The sequence below is a fragment of the Oncorhynchus kisutch genome, linkage group LG17 (assembly GCF_002021735.2).
Source record: "Oncorhynchus kisutch isolate 150728-3 linkage group LG17, Okis_V2, whole genome shotgun sequence".
Lineage (NCBI taxonomy): Eukaryota > Metazoa > Chordata > Actinopteri > Salmoniformes > Salmonidae > Oncorhynchus > Oncorhynchus kisutch.
This window is the reverse complement of record NC_034190.2, coordinates 67,827,196-67,836,390: the sequence shown is the minus strand read 5'-3', so window position 1 is coordinate 67,836,390 and position 9,195 is coordinate 67,827,196.

Sequence of the window (9,195 nt, the reverse complement as noted above, 5' to 3'; positions counted from 1 at the left end):
GAATGTGTAATTGCATTGTAGTGGCTCACCCCTTCAGCACATGGCTGACTGATGGCGTGGCAGACAGCTCAGTCTCTCCTGGCGGGGCAGACATGGCTGAGGCTGAGCCTGTGGGCTGTGTGGGACTGCCTGTGTAAACACAACAGCCTGTCAACATACTTTAACATAACAATGAGGTAACAACACCTCTAGACTGGATGGCAGACAGGTAATGGGAGAATAAGCACAAAGGTCATTGATGGCTCATAGGTAGAGGTGTTATATAAATTGGGGTCCTTTTGGTCATTGACTGGAAAGAGTAAGGTTGATGAAATTAACCGTAAAGCACAAGAGAGAAGGGAAATACTAACTTAATCAGCCAGGCAAGTGGGGAGTGTGGCAGCAATGAGGGAACAATAGCATGGAGAGGATGATTGTCCTCCCTCCTGTTACCTTACACATTACCACACACACACACACTCCACAAAGCAAGTCCTGCAGGCTCTAGTTGTCACACCCTGATCTGTTTCACCTGTCTTGTGATTGTCTCCATCCCCCTCCTGGTGTCGCTTATTTCCCTGGTGTATTTATCCCTGTGTTTCCTGTCTCTCTTTGCCAGTTCGTCTTGTATGCCTTTCAAGTCAACCAGTGGTTTTCCCGTACTCCTGCTTCTATTCTCTTTTGCTAGTCCTTCCGGTTTTTGACCCGTGCCTGTTTTCTGGACTCCGTACCGGCCTGCATGACCATTCTGCTTGCCCTGACCTCGAGCCTGCCTGCCACTCTGTACCTCCTGAACTGGTTTTGACCTTTTGCCTGTTCTCAACCATTCTCTTGCCTACCCCTTTTGGATTGGTTAACAAATATCAAGACTCAAACCATCTGCCTCCCATGTCTGCATCTGGGTCTCGCCTTGTATCCTTATACAAGTTTGAATGTATCTTGATTACTGTTCAGTCATATGGTCAAGTGCTGCAAAGAAAGACTTAGCTAAGCTGCAGCTGGACCAGAACAGCACATCTTGTTCTTCATCGTAAGAGGGCTAATATTAATATTATGCATATGAGTCTGTCTTGACTGCATCAATTCTTGTTTTTATAAGAAACATTAATGTCTTGGAAATTCCAAATTGTTTGCATAGTCAACTTACATATAGCACTGACACACACTTACCCCACCAGACATGCCACCAGGGGTCTTTTCACAGTCCCCAGGTCCAGAACAAATTCAAAGAAACATATAGTATTATGCAGAGCCATGAGCGCTTGGACTCCCTTCACACACACCGCACCCCACCAAACCCCTGTCTGTACATTATGCCCTGAATCTATTCTACCATGCCCAGAAATCTGCTCCTTTTATTCTCTATCCCCAACGCACTAGATGGACAGTTTTGATAGCCTTTAGCCGTACCCTCACCCTACTCCTACTCTGTTCCTTAGGTGACGTGGAGGTTAACCCAGGTTAACCCAGGTCCTGCATGTCCCCAGGCACTCTCATTAGTTGACTTCTGTAACCAAAAAAGCCTTGGTTTCATGCATGTTAACATCAGAAGCCGCCTCCCTAAGTTTGTTTTACTTACTGCTTTAGCACACTCCGCCAACCCTGATGTCCTTGCCGTGTCTGAATCCTGGCTTAGGAAGGCCACCAAAAATTCTGAGATTTCCATACCCAACTACAATATTTTCAGTCAAGATAGAACTGCCAAAGGGGGAGGAGATGCAATCTACTGCAGAGATAGCTTGCAAAGTTCTGTAATACTTTCCAGGTCTATGCCCAAACAGTTCGAGCTTCAAATTTAAAAAATGTATCTCTCCAGACATAAGTCTCTCACTGTTGCAGCCTGTTATAGACCCCCCTCACTTCCCAGCTGTGCCCTGGACACCATATGTGAATTGATTGCCCCCCATCTATCTTCAGAGTTCATTCTGGGATATGCTTACCCCCCGGCAGTCCTACAATCTAAGCTAGATGCCCTCGATCTCACAAAAATTATCAAGGAACCCACCAGGTACAACCCTAAATCCGTAACATGGGCACCCTCATAGATATTATCCGGACCAACTTGCCCTCCAAATACACCTCTGCTGTTTTCAATCAGGATCTCAGCGATCACTGCCTCATTGTCTGCATCCACTATGGGGTCCGCGGTCAAACGAACACCCCTCATCACTGTCAAACGCTCCCTAAAACACTTCTGCGAGCAGGCCTTTCTAATCGACCTGGCCCGGGTATCCTGGAAGGATATTGACCTCATCCCGTCAGTCAGGGATGCCTGGTTATTCTTTAAAATGTATTTCCTCACCATCTTAAATAAGCATGCACCTTTCAAATAAATGTAGAACTAAGAACAGATATAGCCCTTGGTTCACTCCAGACCTGACTGCCCTCGACCAGCACAAAAACATCCTGTGGCGGACTGCAACAGCATCGAATAGTTCCTGCGATATGCAACTGTTCAGGGAAGTCAGGAACCAATACACGAAGTCAGACAGGAAAGCAAAGGCTAGCTTTTTTTTACAGAAATGTGCATCCTGTAGCCCTAACTCTAAAAAGGTTTGGGACACTGTAAAGTCCATGGAGAACAAGAGCACCTCCTCCCAGCTGCCCACTGCACTGAGGCTAGGTAACACTGTCACCACCGATAATCGAGAATTTCAATAAGCATTTCTCTACGGCTGGCCATGCTTTCCTCCTGGCTACTCCAACCCCGGCCAACAGCTCTGCACCCCCCGCAGCTACTTGCCCATGCTTCTCCTTCACCCAAATCCAGATTGCAGATGTTCTGAAAGAGCTGCAAAACCTGGACACACAAATCAGCTGGGCTAGACAATCTGGACCCTCTCTTTCTAAAATGATCCGCCGCCATTGTTTCAACGCCTATTACCAGTCTGTTCAACCTCTCTTTTGTATAGTCTGAGATTCCTAAAGATTGGAAAGCTGCCAGGGTCATCCCCCTCTTCAAAGGGGGTGACACTCTAGACTCAAACTGTTATAGACCTATATCTATCCTGCCCTGCTTTTCTAAAGTCTTCGAAAGCCAAGTTAATAAACAGATCAATGACCATTTCGAATCCCACCGTACCTTCTCCGCTATGCAATCCGGTTTCCGAGCTGGTCACGGGTGCACGTCAGCCACGCTCAAGGTGCTAAACGATATCATAACCGCCATCGATAAAAGATTGTTCTGCCGTCAGCCGTCTTCATTGACCTGGCCAAGGCTTTCGACTCTGTCAATCACCGTATTCTTATCGGCAGACTCAACAGCCTTGGTTTCTCAAATGACTGCCTTGCCTGGTTCACCGACTACTTCTCAGACAGAGTTCAGTGTGTCAAATTGGAGGGCCTGCTGTCTGGACCTCTGGCAGTCTCTTTGGGGGTACCACAGGGTTCAATTCTCGGGCCGACTCTTTTCTCTGTATACATCAATGATGTCGCTCTTGCTGCGGGTGACTCCCTGATCCACCTCTACACAGACAACACCATTCTGTATACATCTGGCCCTTCTTTGGACACTTTGTTAACAAACCTCCAAACGAGCTTCAATGCCATACGACACTTCTTCCGTGGCCGCCAACTGCTCTTAAACACTGGTAAAACTAAATACATGCTTTTCAACCATTCGCTGCTCACACCCGCCCGCCCGACTAGCATCACTACTCTGGACGGTTCTGACTTAGAATATGTGAACAACTACAAAGTCCTAGGTGTCTGGCTAGACTGTAAACTCTCCTTCCAGACTTATATTAAACATCTCCAATCCAAAATTAAATCTAGAATCGGCTTCCTATTTCGCAACAAAGCCTCCTTCACTCACGCCGCCAAACATACCCTAGTAAAACTGACAATCCTACCGATATTCGACTTCAGCCATGTCATTTACAAAATAGCCTCCAACACTCTACTCAGCAAACTGGATGCAGTCTATCACAGTGCCATCCGTTTTGTCACCAAAGCCCCATATACCACCCACCACTGCGACCTGTATGCTCTAATCAGCTGGCCCTCGCTACATATTAGTCTCCAGACCCACTGGATCCAGGTCATCTATAAGTCTTTGCTAGGTAAAGCTCCGCCTTATCTCAGCTCACTGGTCACGATAACAACACCCACCCGTAGCACGCGCTCCAACAGGTATATCTCACTGGTCATCCCCAAAGCCAACACCTCATTTGGCTGCCTTTCCTTACAGTTCTCTGCTGCCAATGACTGGACCGAACTACAAAAATCGCTGAAGCTGGAGACTTATATTTCCCTCACTAACTTTGAACATCAGCTATCCGAGCAGCTAACCGATCGCTGCAGCTGTACATAGCCCATCTGTAAATAGCCCATCCAATCTACCTACCTCATCACCATATTGTTTTTATTTACTTTTCTGCTCTTTGCACACCAGTATTTCTACTTGCACATCATCATCTGCACATCTATCACTCCAGTGTTAATTTGCTAAATTGTAATTACTTGCTACTATGGCCTATTTATTTCCTTACCACCTCGCGCCATTTGGACACACTGTATAAATACTTTTTTCTATTGTGTTATTGACTGTACGCTTGTTTATTCCATGTGTAACTCCGTGTTGTTGTTTGTGTCGCACTGCTTTGCTTTATCTTGGCTAGGTCACTTGTTCTCAACTAGCCTACCTGGTTAAATAAAGATGAAATATATATTTTTTAAATAAACACACACTACATGTTAATGTATGTAAATTATAAAGGTACACTACCGTTAAAAAGTTTAGGGTCACTTAGAAATGTCCTTGTTATTGAAAGAAAAGCACATCTTTCTTCCATTAAAATAACATAAAATTGACCAGAAATACAGTGTAAACACTGTTGATGTTGTATATGACTATTGTAGCTGGAAACGGCTGATTTTTATTGGACTGTCAACATAGGCGTACAGAAGCAATTAACATCAACCATCACTCCTGTGTTCTAATGGCACGTTGTGTTAGCTAATCCACATTTATCATTTTAAAAGGCTAATTGGTCATTAGACAAACATTTTGCAATTATGTTAGCACAGCTGAAAACTGTTGTTCTGATTAAAGAAGCAATACAACTGGCCTTCTTTAGACTAGTTGAGTATCTGGAGCATCAGCATTTGTGGGTTCAATTACAAGTTCAAAATGGCCAGAAACACAGGACTTTCTTCTGAAACTCGTCAGTATATTTTTGTGCTGAGAAATGAAGGCTATTCCATGCAAGAAATTGCCAAGAAACTGAATATCTCGTACAACGCTGTGTACTACTCCCTTCACAGAACAGCGCAAACTGTCTCTAATCAGAATAGATAAAGGAGTGGGAGGCCCCGGTGCACAACTGAGCAAGAGGACAAGTACATTAGAGTGTCTAGTTTGAGAAAGAGACGCCTCACAAGTCCTCAACTGGCAGCTTCATTAAATAGTACCTGCAAAACACCAGTCTCAATGTCAACAGTGAAGAGGCGACTCTGGGATGCTGGCCTTCTAGGCAGAGATCCTCTGTCCAGTGTCTGTGTTCTTTTGCCCATCTTAATCTTTTCTTTTTATTGGCCAGTCTGAGATATGGCTTTTTTTTCAACTCTGCCTAGAAGGCCAGCATCCCTGAGTCGCCTCTTCACTGTTGATGTTGAGACTTGTGTTTTGCGGGGACTATTTAATGAATTCGCCAGTTGTGCTAACATAATTGCAAAAGGTTTTTTTAATGATCAATTAGCCTTTTAAAATGATAAACTTGGGTTAGCTAACACAACGTGTCATTGGAACACAGTAGTGATGGTTGCTGATAATGGGCCTCTGTACGCTGATTTAGATATTCCATTAAAAATCAGCAGTTTCCAGCTATAATAGTCATTGAGCTACGATATTTATTAATCCAAGGGGTAGGCAAAAGGTAGGTCGAGGACAGGCAAGAGTTCATCAACTCTGTTTTGGTCCGAGTCCAGCAGTCTCGAGGTCAGGCCAGGCAGGGGTTCAGTAACCAGATCCGAGTCCAAACAATACAAGGGAATAGGGGGGCAGCAGGGTAGCCTAGTGGTTAGAGAGTTGGACTAGTAACCGGAAGGTTGCAAGTTCAAACCCCCGAGCTGACAAGGTACAAATCTGTCGTTCTGCCCCTGAACAGGCAGTTAACCCACTAGGCCGTCATTGAAAATAAGAATTTGTTCTTAACTGACTTGCCTAGTTAAATAAAGGTAAAATAAATAAAAAATAGGCAGGCTTGAAGACAGAACACGTAGAGTGGTCAGGCTGGCGGGTTCGGAGTCAGGACAGGCTAGAGTCGAAACCAGGAGGACTAGAAACAAAAGAAAATGGGGAAACAATAGGAGCAAGGAAAGATGCAGGTTGACTTGACAAACAAGACGAACTGGCACAGTGAGATAGGAAACACTGGGATATATACACCGGGGGATAATAAGTGACACCTGGAGGGGTGGAGATGATCACAAAGGCAGGTGAAACAGATCAGGGTGTGACAATAATATGTTACGAATTTGCAAATGTACAATATGTTATGAAATCATATTTATTGTTGCTAAGGCTAACAGGGTTAGGAATTATGGTTAAGGTTAACATTAGGAGTTAAGTTAAAGGGTTAATGTTAGGGTTGGGAGAAGGGTTAGCTAACATGCTAAGCACAGTGCCTTCGGAAACTATTCAGGTCCCTTGAATTTTTCCACATATTGTTACGTTACAGCCTTATTCTAAAATGGATTAAATAAAAACAGTTCCTCAGCCATCTACACACAATATCCCATAATGACAATGCAAAAACAGATTTTTAGACATTTTTGCAAATGTATTAAAAGTACAAAAATGAATACCTTATTTACATAAGTATTCAGACCCTCTGCTACGAGACTTGAAATTGAGCTCAGGTTCATCCTGTTCCCATTGATCATCCTTGAGATGTTTCTACAACATGAATGCAGTCCACCTGTGGTAAATTAAATTGATTGAACATGATTTGGAAAGGGACACATCTGTCTATATAAGTTCCCACAGTTGACAGTGCATGTCAGAGCAAAAACCAAGTACTGAGGTCGAAGGAACAGTCTGTAGAGCTCCGAGACAGGATTGTGTCAAGACACAGCTCTGGGGGGGAAACTGTTTTTGCTTAGTCATTATGGGGTATTGAGTGTAGATTGATGAGGGAGAAAAAACAATTGAATGAATTTTAGAATAAGGCTATAACGTAACAGAAATGTGAGAAAAGTCAAGGGGTCAGAATACTTCCCAAAGGCACTGTAGTAGTAAAGTTGCTAAGAAGTAGTAAGTAGTTGCAAAGTTGCTAATTAGATAAAATGCTAAAGTTGTCCATGATGAGATTCACATGATCACATTATATGCTCATCCATCCACCCCGACCAACCACCCTACATTATTTTTTACCTTCAGTAACCTTCTGTTATGTAACCACACCACACCAAACCTAACATATCATACTAGTTTGAGTGTCCCGAATTTACATTTACTATGTTACATTTAGTATATGAGACCAGACTGTTTTGAGAGATGGAGAGAGCAATGGAGGGAAACACCATGTATGAATGATCACACTTGGAAGAGAAAAGAAAGATGGCAAATCACCTTGACTATGGCATGAATAACGCCGCAATAAAACAACAGAGTCGGGGTGCCATCTGGCCAGATGGGAAATGGAGATAAAATATTGGTTATTTGAAATACCTTTCAGACCACTGTTTATGTAAACAGTCTACGTTTACCTCTCTCTCGTACACACACACACACACACACACACACACACACACACAGACACACACACACACACACACACACACACACACACACACACACACACACACACACACACACACACACACACACACACACACACACACAACCAGCCACCACACCCACACACAGCCACCAATCTCGCCCACCCACACACACATACCCAGCCGCACACCCAGCCACCACCCCCACCCACCTACCAACACACACACCCAGCCACACACCCATCCACCACCCCCATCCATCCACCCACCCACCTAGGCTATGATTGCTTGCCACAACAATAAATAACATTTTTCCATGCTCAAAACATAGGATGCTTGAGCCAAACAGGTATTCAGGGACAGATGGTGATGGTTTTTTAAAAAGGAAGAGATAGATAGAGATGGAGATAGAATCACAGGACAAAAATAAGGATAACAGAGTCATGGTTATTGAGGGAATTTTTAGATTGGCAAGAAGAGGAAGGGGAAGATGGAAGAGTGTTACCTAGAGATAGAGGGGAGGAGGGGTTAATGCTGCCTAGTTGTTTCTATTCAGATACATGCTGACGCAACAGTCCTTTTTTGAATGAGCCACTGAACCAAATTCTGGTTTGGATTGTTATGTAAACACAATTGAATAAATATTTACACACACACACAACATACTCTACAAGAGGCAGATTATCTATGCATCTCCACAGCTATGTCTCCAAACGCATTCAATAGATAATGTATTACACAGAATGTTACAGTAGTTTAAGACACAGTTTTGTTCTATACTAGTGTTAGTGGGGGTCTGCTGTTTCTCCCAGCATGACAATGAGAATAAAATGAAACATATATTGATTTAACTTTCAGAAGCAGCATGATAGATCCATTTTCACACTTGTGTCTGGAGTGCAGTCTATCAGAAGTCCCTGTTGCATTCACCCAGAACAGTACTGTGAAGCTCACCCAGGGGCATAGGTGCAGAGGGGTGGTGTTAAACTACTCCTATCATTCTCTCTCATGCACACACACACTCGAGCACACACTCGGGCATGCACACACACAAATAAACAAACAAATGTGTGAACAGTACTGCCTTCTGATGTTTTGTGCTGTGCAGTGCTGGTTATGACTATACCATCTGAAATACCCAGTGATAGGTTATGTCTATGTTTATACACACTTTATTGTGGCCTAGTGGTTAGAGCATTGGACGAGTAACCGAAAGTGCAAATCCCCGAGCTGACAAGGTACAAATCTGTCGTTCTGCCCCTGAACAGGCAGTTAATCCACTGTTCCTAGGCCGTCATTGAAAATAAGAATTTGTTCTTAACTGACATGCCTTGTTAAAAAATAAATGGTGTGCTTCCTCTAGGCCTATTTGGGTCAAAAATTAAGCAATTTGTGTAATCCTAAATGATAGGGAGTATAAGTCTTTCCCAACCATTTGTATTGTGCAGACAACAGTGACACCTGGCGAAATATTTGAAGAACTGCATCAAGCAC